This window comes from Gorilla gorilla, chromosome 19 (genome assembly GCF_029281585.2).
Source record: "Gorilla gorilla gorilla isolate KB3781 chromosome 19, NHGRI_mGorGor1-v2.1_pri, whole genome shotgun sequence".
NCBI classification, from domain to species: Eukaryota; Metazoa; Chordata; class Mammalia; order Primates; family Hominidae; genus Gorilla; species Gorilla gorilla.
In genome coordinates this window covers 68,207,525-68,221,320 of record NC_073243.2, presented here as the reverse complement: position 1 = coordinate 68,221,320, position 13,796 = coordinate 68,207,525, and the positions used below count along the sequence as shown (strand labels likewise).

Sequence of the window (13,796 nt, the reverse complement as noted above, 5' to 3'; positions counted from 1 at the left end):
AGTGGTGTTTTACATGTGTAATCCTAGGTAAAGAAGTTAAGTTGTTAATGAACAAGCCATATTCTGGTCTTAGTCTTACTATTTAGATTTTGCTGTCCCTGGATTAGCGTCAACTCAAATATTATCGACTCATTTTAGAAAAGGAAAATTTGTTATTGCAAATTCTTGGAGATTTATTAATGGGGAATCGGATGTCTTGTTTCTCTGTGGTTTGATTTGAGGAAAGAGGTCAAGCGAAGCATTTTAACTACATCAAGTTGTATCTTTTTGGTTTCCGGTCACACTGAATAAAAACAAAAGGTCTTAAAAGAGAGGCCTTGAAGAGCAAGACCAAGTAATAAACCTGTGCCCTGGTTACTGTTTTGCTGAGTTAGCTGAGTTAGCCAGTCAGAGTACTTGTGCTGGACTGGATGCAGAATCCTAATCTCTGGCTGGAATGTCCCAGCTACTAGTAGTGGTGAAAGAAACTTAGATGATGAAATCAGGGGGCTACCTTAATTGTATTAATGTCGGCAGTTAATTGTATTAGTGTCAGCTGCACTTTATTTCTTCCTTCCTTTGTTTCCTACACTTCCTTTCTTGTCTCACTCCTTCTCCACTCTTCCTCCAATCTATAGTCTGTGTTTGTCAAATATATAGAATCAAAATACTATTTTGTGGTGGGACCAGCATTTCTGTGATAAGATTTTCATGTTTATTGAGAGTCTTAGATGAATTGAAGGTAGAAGATGAGAAAAGTCATTGACTTTATTTTTAAATTTTTGCATAAGAAGTCTACTTTTTAGTTACTTATTCCAATTTTTACATAGGATATTAAGCTGTGCTTTTTAAAGCCATCATTTTGCTGCTGAGAACATTTGTAGGCCTGCAAGTGAAAAGGATATGTTAAACAACATTTTATGATTTTCCTAAAAAGAAACTGTTTTCTCTATTCAGTCCACATGTGAAAAAGTGTAATGTATTCGTAATGCCCTCTTTCACCACATAAATATTTAGGAGATGGGTGGCAATCATAATAGAGAAAGAAAAATGCCTTTCATGTCTTAATTATCCTTAGGGAAGGGAAGGATTAATTTGACATACCTCTCTTGTTACCTGTTGATCAGCCTAGGTTAACCAGACATCTTGGAAAATCAGTCCAGTGTTAAATAGGTGGATGTGGAGTGAAGAACATCGTGACTGTAGTGTAGCTTGAAGGAAGGCAGCATCTTAAGGGAAATGTCAAAGGAAATAAGAGAGATGGGAAAAATGATCTGAAAGGTAAAAGGATAAGACAAATGAATTTTTTGTTTCTGATCTGATTAAAATTAGAATTTTATCTATGAGGACATGATATAAACTACTGTTGTAGGATGATTTCTGTGACAGTGCTTGGGAAGAGTAATTATTTGATGAAAGGTTTAAGAGAAATATTTAATTATACATATATGAATAGTTTTTCTGTTCTACATTTTTTATTGAAGTAATTGTGTGAATAGGACCAAAGCCTTTTCATGAGAGAGCTTTTCATTGCTTCACATAATTATTAACATATTTCAAATAATTTTATAAATTTATTAATAATTTATTATGTAGGATCAGAATAAGATTATTAATTCTGTCTAGTTTCTCTATTTTTAAGTTAGTTATTTATAGTCATCTTTCTTTCATATTAAACATAAAATATATTAATATATTGTAGTTTTTTTTTACTATAGTATGTTGAATTTTCAACATGAACTTTGTAACAAATTATGTAAATCTTCCATTTGAATTAAATGGAAGAGGACTATTCTTGCTAAAATTATGACAGTAGATCATCATATTTTTCTGTGTGAATTTTTTTTATTGAAAGAGATTTGTAGAAACTTTGTGATTTTGCTTTGTGAGTGTGTTATCTTTTCACAGGAGAAATGCAAATTTTCTTTACAAAGTTAGGAATATGTATATACATAGATGCTAGCTTTTTTCCTTTTTTTTTTTTGAAGGGCAAACGTCTGTTTGAACAAGAGATGGCTGCAGCAGTTACCTCATATTTTAATGAAATAAATCTGTATTTACAGTTTGCAGTAATTTAGTCCTTTCATCACTCTGTGGAGCTCCCACGGTGTTCATTGAGTACAGCTGCTGGGCCTCTGGAGTTAGCAGGTCTTTGTGCCTCAGGACCCCAGCATGCCTAGCATCCAGATGTGGTGACATATTCACACACATCCCCTGTGGAAATGTGCCAGTGTGGACATATGATTGTCATCAATTAGTTACGCCCAAGTGGTGCCAAGAAAAATCGCATCTGTCATACAGTCTGTCTGGCTTCATGGCCCATGATTGATTTAGAGACACTCCTGTTTTCCTTTACTTTGCCCATAGTCATAATATGCTCACGAGCTAAGATTATATAATGAAGCACATGACATTTCATGACAAGAACTCATTTTAGAATGTCATGAAAGTTCACTGGCTTAGACTTTTGTTAGTGGCCAAGATATCATTTGCTTCCCAGTAGCCCAGAATGCCTGTATAGCTTACCTAACTTCTGCTTGATGTCTAAAAGGATTTTATGACAACAATCTTACGACGTAAGAGCCACAGATATTTTGCCTTTTTCCTTCCCAATTTTTGGACTGATTATATGATAGGCTTTTCATTATAAGGCAGAGATAGTGTTCCCATTGAGTAATTAGGGAGGGGTAGAATATGCCTGTAATCCCAGCACTTTGGGAGGCCGAGGTGGGCAGATCACGAGGTCAGGAGATCAAGACCATCCTAGCTAACATGGTGAAACCCCGTCTCTACTAAAAATACAAAAGATTAGCCAGGCATGGTGGCGGGCACCTGTAGTCCCAGCTACTCGGGAGGGTGAGGCAGGAGAATGGTGTGAACCCAGGAGGCGGAGCTCGCAGTGAGCCAAGATCATGCAATTGCACTCCAGCCTGGGTGACAGAGCGAGGCTCCTTCTCAAAAAAAAAAAAAAAAAAAAAAAAGAAAGGAGTAGAATTTTTTTATTATAATTACTGCCTGATTTTCTTTCTATAAATCATTGCTTGAATTAGAAGTCATTTGAATTTATTAAACAACTTTCAACTTATTTTTTTTAATTATTATTTTGTTTTTGAGATGGAGTTTCACTCTTGTCACCCAGGCTGGAGGGCAGTGGCATGATTTCAGCTCACTGCAACCTCTGCCTCCCGGGTTCAAAGCAACTCTCCTGCCTCCGCCTGCCAAGTAGCTGGGACTACAGGCGCATACCACCACACCTGGCTAATTTTTGTATTTTTGGTAGAGACGGGGTTTCGCCATGTTGGCCAGGCTGGTCTTGAACTCCTCACCTCAAGTAATCTGCCTGCCTCAGCCTCCCAAAGTGCTGGGATTACAGGCGTGAGCCACCGCACCCGGCCTCAACTTCTTTGATTGACTAGCTGATGTTATGTATTGCTTTCATGTTAATGTTCTGCTATATCCTTCTACTAATAACTTACTGAGAAATTTATTGCTAGGTACTGAGCATACAAGGATGCGTAAGTCCAATCCTCAAAAGTTTATAGTTATGAAGAAATCTCTATTAACAGATCAATCAATGAATGAATTCCATTTAATGTGATAGTATGCTAAGACAAGTAGAGTAGTAGTAAGAATGCAAGGAGTAGTTAGCTGTCCAGGAGATATTTTAAACTTTTTACAACCTGAAATATCTTGCATGTTTTTAAAAATAAATATTTTCATTTATTTTTTACGTACTGTCTAAATACATCTAGCTGCCTGTGGTATTTGCAGTCTAATAATGTTTTACAGTCTTGTGTAATATGGCTATAAGTTTAAATACATATTATTGTTACTTAGAAATTGATTCTTTGAAGACACTTGAAAATATAAAATATTTTGTCCATCTAACTGTCTAACTGGATTCTTTTTTTTTTTTTTTTTTTGTTGCAATCTTGCTCTGTCACCTAGCTTGGAGTGCAGTGGTGTGATCTCGACTCACTGCAACCTCCGCCTCCTAGGTTTAAGCGATTCTCCCACCTCAGCCTCCCAAGTAGCTGGGATTACAGGCATGCGCCACCACACCTGACTAATTTTTGTATTTTTAGTGGAAATGGGATTTCATCATGTTGGCCAGGCTGGTCTCAAACTCCTGACCTCAGGTGATCTGCCCACCTTGGCTTCCCAGAGTGCTGGGATTACAGGCGTGAGCCACCGCACTCAGGCAGGATTTTCCTGTTTTTCATGGATAAGTATGATTCAGATAAACAAAGTCCAGCCTTCTTGGATTTGTTATGTTTTTGGGTGGAGGAAGAGTCAAGGCTTGCAAATTGGTAAAGCAATAAAGTCATGTATTTCTGACGAGAATAGAAACTAGGCCAGTTAAAATTACCTTGTATAGTATTTGAGTAATGAAATAGACATTATTTAGCAGTTTCATGTCAGCTTTGTAATACTTTTATAAAATAAAGATACCACTATTCATATCCATAACCATTCATTGAACAAATAATTATAATATATAGTACTCTTTCCTAAGCTACTGTTGTAGGTCCAGGGGATACCTCAGTGAAGACAACAGCTGAAAATTCCTGGTCTTACGGAATTTACATTAGTTAATTAATTGATTAATTAATAGGCTTCAAGATAATCTGACTTGGAGATTATAAGCCCATTTGTCTCCCAATTTCAATGCTACTTGAAACACCAGAGAACAGCTGTAACATAGGTTATTGTATCAGAGTTTCAAAGTTATAGCTGCCACTATTTGGCCTTGAATTAGCCAGCGCTTTTGGTTTCCTCAAAGAATGTGGTGTGTTTCTTTGCACTTTGCATTGGGGCTGCCTTCTCGAAAAACATGGTGGCAGGATAGTGGGTATGGGTTATTTGTGTAACTGGTCAAATGAGTGAAACTTTGATGGAAGAGAGGAAAACCAAAGAAAGTATGTGCATTCACTCACATCTATGTTCAACCTATTGTGTGGAGTTGCTAGTAATCTCCCAGATCAAAGGTGTCTGTTATGCTCCTAGAAAGTGGCCACCTTCATCCCAGATTGGCTTTATCTTGTCCACAGCATACTGGTGTGGTGGAAAGAACAGAAGACTGCGTTAAAGCCTGTGCTTTAGGTGCTTTATAAAGCCTCTTTTGGTCATACCACTCTAGGACGCATTCCTTATAAACTTGTCACAGGCATTCCTGTGATCTGAGGAAAAAACTCTCACTGTTGATGAAATCATTGTCACTGACCATCAGGGTGATTTTTGGCTTCTGGTTTTAGTATTAGTTACAGGAAACTCTTTGAGCTGAGTTTTTACAATGAAGTTCATGTGAATAAATAAATAAGGATCTTGCTTATAAATAATTTTCATTTTATTGAGCTCATTAGCCATTGCATTCCAGCAGCCATTTAATAGCATCATAAAAATTATTCAGACAGAAAGATGAAATTATGTATAATTTTAACTAAATCTCTATAATATGCCAGAATGTAATATTCAAGAGTTAGTTGCAAATTGAATTTTTTTTTCTGGTATCATTCTTCATAATCTTGTTGGCTATTTTAAAATCAAAACAGTGTCAGTAGTCATACAGTTTCTATTCTGGGCCTGGTAGTTGGATTTGGTTAAGCGATGGGAAAGCCAGATTTGGGCACAATCTATAATTACTCTTCTCAGGATGGAAAAGGTAGTTTTGGGACATGATTTTATAGAGGACTGCGTTGATGTTTGCACCAGACCATCTGTGCTGATCCTTCTTAGGTGACAGCTCATCTCTTTGGGTGGCCTCAGTGTCACAGGCCACATGTACAGATGGAAAATGTGACTGTAGCCTGTCAAATATTTCCTGATTCACATTCATAAGACAAGGTCTATTATTCTGCATTAGAAAAATTGTTCCCCTGAGATATTTTTGTAAGCTCTCTTTCATAATTTTTTTTTTTTCTGAAGAAGGGAAGGCCATGGATGAACAACAGAATTCAGAAACAGAGTAGCAGTTCAGCCCTTATTTGCCTTCAAAAAAAGAAAAGTACAAAGTGTTCTCTAATTCTGGCTTTTGGAAAGTTCTAGGAAGTTAAATGAACACTTTTTTTTCACTATGAATTGTATGAGTGAATTCATCAGAACCGCTGCTTCTAAGAAGGATTTTGATGGTTTTAGAAAGCTAGGTGTTTATTCCTTTGCCTGGGAAGCCTCACCAGAGATGTTGACTCTACAACCCATCTCATTCATTAGCTTTTGTGGACAGCAGTTGCCTCATCGGGAATTTTTTTTTTTCACTTCCTTACTATATTTCCCTTCGGATGGATAGACTAGCCCGACCCAGTTGGTCCAGGCCTTTTCACTACCAAGGATAATTTATCTAACAGGAACAATTACCCTGCTGACACCATGATTTGGAAATTTTTATTCAGAACTGATTCACTAAAATGATTGCTTAAAAAAAAAACCTTTTCCTTGTACTTTTAATAAGTGTGATTTATAACTGTCACCAGAAGTTCTGACCAGCATGTGATAAACCAAAGAAACTTGCCTTTTCAGGGAGTCTATCATATTTTTCACAGGTGAAATGCATAATTAAATGTAAAAAAATACTAAATATAGTAATGAATCATTCGATTACCTCCAGAGACCCTCCTCAGAATGTAACACTGCCACATACACACAAAATTCCAAAGGTCCTTGAGCTATAGCCCATACTAGGGACTTTTTATTGTATCCACAGTGGAATTTCCAGCCTGTTTTTGGGACAGAACACTGTGCAAACATTTTTGTTATAATTTCTAAATGAAGAGTTCCTACCTTAAGAAGCAGTTGGATTGGAAGATCTTTAAGTTCTATTTAAACCATTAAGGTTTTATAGATTTATAAATATTTATGGTTTTAAAACAGGAGAAGTTAGTAGATGTTTAACAAATGAACCTTCTTTTTATTTTCTGTTTATGTATTTTGCCTAATTTGTCAACATCCTAGAAGGTTATCATTAACATATTTAGAAAAATTGTGGGATGATAGTACTGGGAAGGCAGAATTCCAAAATGCTATCAATGTACATTGTCCTATATCCAGCTTGATTTTAAAATGTAAAACAGAGTAAAATAAGGGAAAGTAACTGAACATTTGGAGTATGGACATAAATTTTGCATGGTGACTCACAAAACATGTAAGCAAATAGTTGAAGGTTGTAAAGAGCTTCTTTTTTTAAAAAAAAATCTGTTGATCCTTGTCACTATTTATAATAGCAAGAAGCTGCAAAATGGAAAAAGCACTCTAGATAGTTTAGAAAGGGGCCCAATTGTACTTACAGTTTCTTTGTGTAACTGTTGAATTGGGATGCTTGATTTAATTAAACATTCTTAATAGTTTATTGCTGAACTAGGTCTGGATATTTCCATAATACAAGAAGCAAAACATAGTTTATTTGAACAGTTGTGGTAGGATCCATGTGGTGAATGTTTTATATTCTTCAATAGCCTCACATGCCCAAGAAAAATGCTGCTGTGTACCCTGGTAGGACATATTGTCTCCATGGTCTGTGATCATGGAAACTTCTGTTGTTGTGTCCCCTTTAAAACATGTGGTATCTGAAATCTAATGTGAAGTTGTGAAAAACTCTAAAGAATGAGGTTTATGTCACCATATATTATAAAAGAGGCTTTTAAAAAATAGTACTTTTTGAATTGCTTCTTTTTCATATTTTACCAAGTATACTCAGTATTCGTGAATAGTTCTTGTATACACTCATATTAGTTTTTATTCTTCCTTGGTTAATTTAAAAGGTTCTGAAGATCAGGTTGTTTCATTTGAGTAGATTATTCTACTTTTTTTTGAACTGTGCCTGGGTCTATTCTTAATTGATGACTGAAGCCTGAGCTTTTTTATTATCTAATGTTCCATGAAAGGCTCTATTGTTTTCATATTTGAGAAAGGAAAATAGCAAATACTGTTGAATTTTTTTTTTTTTTGCTTCAAGATATTGAAGAGATTATCCTAACTTGATGACATTTGTTGTATCTGTCAACCAAGGAAACAACATATTTTCCTAATCATATCTGTTAAATGGTTAAAAATGGCCTTTTGAAATTTGACTGTATCAAAATAAATGTGTATTTGAATGTTAGTTTTGTTCAAGTTCCTAGGGAGTCCAACGTTTATAATTATTGGCCTCAATCTAGATTGACTATACAGTTTTTTAGTATTTTTGATGTAGCTGCAAATACAAATAATTTCTGGCTTTTATTGGACTCTATTGATTTTTACTGGCATTACAAGATAAAAATTAGAAAAGCAACCCAGTAAGTGTTGACATTAAATCAACATTTGTTTTAATGTGAAAATGTATGCTTCTTTGTATTAAGTGATTATTAAAAATATGCATTTATTTGAAAAACACAGATGAACATTTATATTATTATACAAAAATGTATTTGAACAGGATAATTGCTGTGTACATTTATTGAACACTTGTGTCTTCCAGGTGTTGGCCTAAAGCGCTTTGTATGAAAAGCTTTTTATACAAACTACATCACTTAAATCCCTCAATAGTCCTCTGAGGAGATTTTATTATCAGTCCCATGGTACACATGAAAGAATGGAGGTACACAGAAGTAAATTGTTCAAATGCTTTGAACCTGGCAGTGGCAATCTAGAACTCTTAACTGCTACCCAATACTGCTTTTCTAAATCCTTTCTCTAAAAAGAGGCATAGATAGTGTATAAATCAGTATACTTTATTGGGCACACTGTGTTGTTTAAAACCCCTTCTCTCCTTCTCTCTCTTGAATGGAGTCCTTGCAATAGAGTGGCAGGAACTGGTAAATAAGACATGGTTTGTTCCTATTCTCAAGGAACTCTTAGAGCACAGTCATGTCAACCAGTTATGTTATTGTATAGTAAGAAGTAGATGCATAAAGGAAGAATTCTGAAAGCCTGAAAGATCTTTCTATGACCTCATTTTAGTTATTTTCCTCTGTAGAATCTTGTCATGGTCAGGGATAGCTCATTCTTTTTTAAGCGTGTACATAATAAAAGATAATGTTCATAGTTGAAAGAGAAGAACTAAAAGGTTGGTAGGCTTTGCATGTTGAAATTCTGGATATTCTTCATGTGATGATGGAATATTGATGAGCTTTGGCCATCAGTTCCGGGAAATTGCTCATTATGGCCAACCAGTGTCTGATATAATTAATTTTAATACATACTTTGGGGATTAGCCAGTTAGATGTGCCAGAATTTTTTATAAACTCACATTGACTCATCAGCATGCATATATATCTCTACACATTTGACTGTATTCTGTTATTCTTCTCAAAACATTGGCATTCTCTTGTAATAATCTTGCACGTGTTTTTCTCTGACTTTAGAGTCATAAAGTTTAGTGTAATAAATTACTGTGCAAGTAGATATAAAATGATCGGTCCTTTGGGATATTAGGCATAACATGATGGTTATGTTGGTAATTATTTACCCATTACAACTAGCTCAACAAAAACATTGTCTTTATGCAGTCTGCAGCTAATCAAGGCATCAAAATGAGAACAAATATATTTAGAGGTCCTTAATTTCTAATTTGGTCCAAGATACCTCAGTTAAAGCCTCAAGATGGTAGCCAGATGGATTAATTTAAAGATGACAAAAGCAGTATTAAAAACAAAAAAATTAAACAAAATAAGCTAGAATCAAGGAAGGATATAAAATTGAAATCCAAAAGTAATCACAACGTATATATTGGGTTATTTAGCTAAAATAGAAGTCCTAGTTCACTGAATTTCAGGACTGGAGAGCTGTGTGGTAGGCAGAATAGTGGTCTTCCAAAGTGTCTATATCTGAATCCCCAGAACCTAATGACTATGTTACCTTACATGGCAAAAGGGACTTTGTAGATTTGATGAAGGTGAGGATTTTGAGATGGGGAGATTTTCTTGGATCATTGGGTGGCTCAGTGTAATCACTAGGGTCATTATAAGAGGGAGGCAGGAGGATCAGAGTTAGAGAAGGACATGTGACAGTGGAAGCAGAAGTTGGGGTGATGTAGCCCCCCCACCAAGGAAAGAGGGAAGACTGCAGACGCTGGAAAAGGCATGGAATGGAGTTTGCCCTAGAATCTCCAGAAGGAATTTTTTAAATTTTTTTTCAATTTCAATAGGTTTTGGGGGAATAGGTGTTTGGTTGCATGGAAAAATTCTTTAGTGGTGATTTCTGAGATTTTGGTGCACCCATCACCCAAGGAGTGTACACCGTACCCAATGTGTACTCTTTTATCCCTTGCCACCCCCACCCTTTCCTCTGAGTCCCTAAAGTTCAATGTATTGTTCTTATGCCTTTGTGCCCTGATAGCTTAGCTCCCACGTATGAGTGAGAACATATAATTTTCCATTTGGTTTTCCATTCCTGAGTTACTTCACTTAGAATAATAGTCTCCAGTTCCATTCAGGTTGCTGTGAATGCCATTGTTTCATTCCTTTTTATGGCTGAGATACCACATTTTCTTTATCCATTTATTGATTGATGGGCATTTGGGCTGGTTCCATATTTTTGCAATTGCAAATTGTGCTGCTATAAACATGTGTGCAAGTATCTTTTTTGTATAATGAATTCTTTTCCTCTGGGTAGATACCTAGTAGTGGGATTGCTGAATCAAATGGTAGATCTACTTTCAGTTCTTTAAAGAATCTTCACACTGTTTACCATAGTGTATTGTACTAGTTTACATTCCCACCAACTGTGTAAAAAATGTTTCCTTTTCACTACATCCCCACCAACCTTTATTATTTTTTGATTATGTTCATTCTTGCAGGATTGAGGTGGTATTGCATTGAGGTTTGGTTTTCATTTCCTTGATAATTAGTGATATTGAGCATTTTTCCATATCCTAGTTGGACATTTGTATATCTTCTTTGAGAGTTGTCTATTCATGTCCTTAGGCCACTTTTAGATGGGATCGTTTGTTTTATTCTTGCTGATTTGCTTGAGTTCTTTGTAGATTCTGGACATTAGTCTTTTGTCAGATGTATAGATTTTGAAGATTTTCTCCCACTCTGTGGGTTGTCTGTGAACTCTGTTGATTATTATTATTTTTGCTGTGCAGAAGCTTTTTAGCTTAATTAAGTCCCATCTGTTTATCTTTGTTTTTGTTGCATTTGCCTTTGGGTTTTTGGTCATGAAATCCTCACCTAAGCCAATGTCTAGAAGGGTTTTTCTTATATTATCTTATAGAATCTTTATTGTTTCAGGTCTTAGATTTAATTTAAGTCTTTGATCCATCTCGAGTTGATTTTTGTATAAGGTGAGAGATGAGGATTCAGTTTCATTATTTCGTGTGTGGCTTACAATTATCCCAGCACCATTTGTTGAACAGGGTGTCCTTTCCAGACAAAATCTTTGAATTGCCAGAAAAAGAATTCAGAAGGCCGATTATTAAGCTAATCAAGGAGGCACCAGAGAAAGGTGAAGTCCAAGTCAAAGAAATCAAAAACATGATGCAGGATATGAAAGGAAACATCTTTTGTGAAATAGAAAGCATAAATAAAAAGCAATCACAACCTCTGGAAATTAAGGACACAGATAGAGAAATGTAAAATGCTTTGAGTGTTTCAGCAATAGAATCGAACAAACAGAAGAAAGAACTTCAGAGATCAAAGATAAGCCTTTTGAATTAACCCAATCCGTCAAAGACAAAGAAAAAAGCATTAAAAAAAATGAACAAAGCCTCCAAGAAGTTTGGAACTATATTAAACATCTAAAACTAAGAATAATTGGTGTTCCTGAGGAAGAAGAGAAATCTAGAAATTTGGAAAACATATTTGAGGGAATAATCGAGGAAAACCCCCCTGGCCTTGCTAGAGATCGACACATCCAAATAACACCTAATAAAACTCAAAGAACACCTGGAGAATTCATCACAAAACAATCCAGAAGGAATTAAGCCTCCTCGATATCTTGATTTTTTTTTTTTTTTAGTCCAGGGAAACTGATTTTGGACTTCTGAGCTTCAGCCCTTAAGTGATAACAAATTTGTGTTGTTTGAAGGCACTGAATTTGTGGTAGTTTGTTACAGCAGCAATATGAAACTAATACAGACTTTAAATGTCATGTAGAACAGCGATTCTTAGTCTTAAGTTCCCATCAGTCAGGTTTTGGGAAGAGCAGTGGGCCTGGTGGGCCTGGGGGAAGCAGGAGACACTTATTGGTGATCTGGATTGAGAAATTAGGAAACATTTTTGGTGTCCAATATTTTAATACCTCAAAAGAGCACACATGATTAATTTGAGAGGCAGTTAGTACTGTAGGATTGAGCTAGGGCAACATCATGTAGTTATTCTGGAAATCCTGGGCTCCCTCTAAGCTGCTTCTTACTCTTACCAGTGGTTAAGACCATTGGTTGAAATCCCTCCGTCACCTTCCATAAATAAAAGGCTGTCCCAGCTTCCATAATGGTCTTGATCATGCCCACTGCCAACCGTCCTTTGAGTTATATGTAAAATACTCTTGGATTCATTTTGGATTGAACTGGGGGTTATGCATGAGGGCAGATTAATGAGCCTCTCTCCCTCTGACCCACAAAAAAGAAGCCTGAAATTTCCTAGATAAGGCATTTGTTTGTTAACAAAAAGCTTTTTTTTAGTAAAAAAGATTTTAAATTCTTTCTTTTGCATTTGAATATTTTCTTCTCTTCTGTGCAAATAAGAAATATTTGGTCATCTGTGGTTTGTTTGAAAATCACAATTTTGCCTTTTTTTGGCCAATTGATCCAGAATTTTTTTGAGAGAGAGAGAGAGTGTATGTGTGTGTGTGTGTGTGTGTGTGTGTGTGTGTTTTGAGATGGAGTCTCGCTCTGTCACTCAGGCTGGAGTGCAGTGGCGCAATCTTGGCTCACTGCAACCTCCGCCTCCCGGGTTCAAGCGATTCTCCCACCTCTGCCTCCCGAGTTAGCTGGGACTATAGGCATGTGCCATCATGCCCAGCTAATTTTTGTATTTTTTAAAATAGAGAAAAGATTTCACTATGTTGGCCAGGCTGGTCTTGAACTCCTGACCTCAGGTGATCTGCCCGTCTCGGCCTCTCAAAGTGCTCGGATTACAGGTGTGAGCCACCATGCCCGGCCAGAGTGTGTTATTTTTTAAGTTGTTAGCTATTTTGTCTTTCTCTTGAACCTTATCCAAGTGCCCTCTGATCTTTTAAATCTGTAGTTCTATGAGCTAAATCTAGTTATTTAGTTTCATCATTGGATTTAGTCAGTGATAGAAGAGTACCTTTGGTAACTGGGGGAAAAAGTCTCTGAGTTAATTTGAAATGTTGATTTGAAATTGATAACAGTTGAAATACAACTTGGCATTAACTTTGAAAGAAAATCAGCTGATTAATAATGCAATGTGATACTTTAGATATATTACTAAGAATCTCTGTTAAAGTGAAATGACTTTTTCAATCTAAAACTTTTTATTTTAAGATACATTCTTTTGGAAATGATTTTCTTCCATTATTATTCAAAAATAATCACATGCTAGGGCTCTAGAATTTAATTATAGGATCTCTGCCTTTGTTGGAGCACAATCTCTGTGCCTTTCTTTGGTTCATAAAATAGAACATTGAGTTAAAATATTGTCAGTACCTGTGTCTACCAAACAGTGCATTAAAATACATATTAATAAACTATAGTTTCAATGTAAGTTCTTCTTGGCAGAGATTTGGATGTTAAACTTGGTAAAATCTATTTTGTTAGGTATTTACAAGGAATTATTATCTGGGGAGAAAACGAAAATATGGACTCTGTCCACATAATTAAATGCCCACTCAGCAAAGTGTACAGGTGGTTAATATTTCTACCAACTACTGTCTGATTA

At 35.9% G+C, this 13,796-nt stretch overlaps 1 protein-coding gene across 5 annotated transcripts in view; it reads left to right on the top strand.

The window, feature by feature from the left end:
• The window catches only part of NNT (nicotinamide nucleotide transhydrogenase), a 111,052-nt gene that overhangs the window by 77,828 nt on the left and 19,428 nt on the right, over window positions 1-13,796 (top strand). The window lies entirely within an intron of this gene.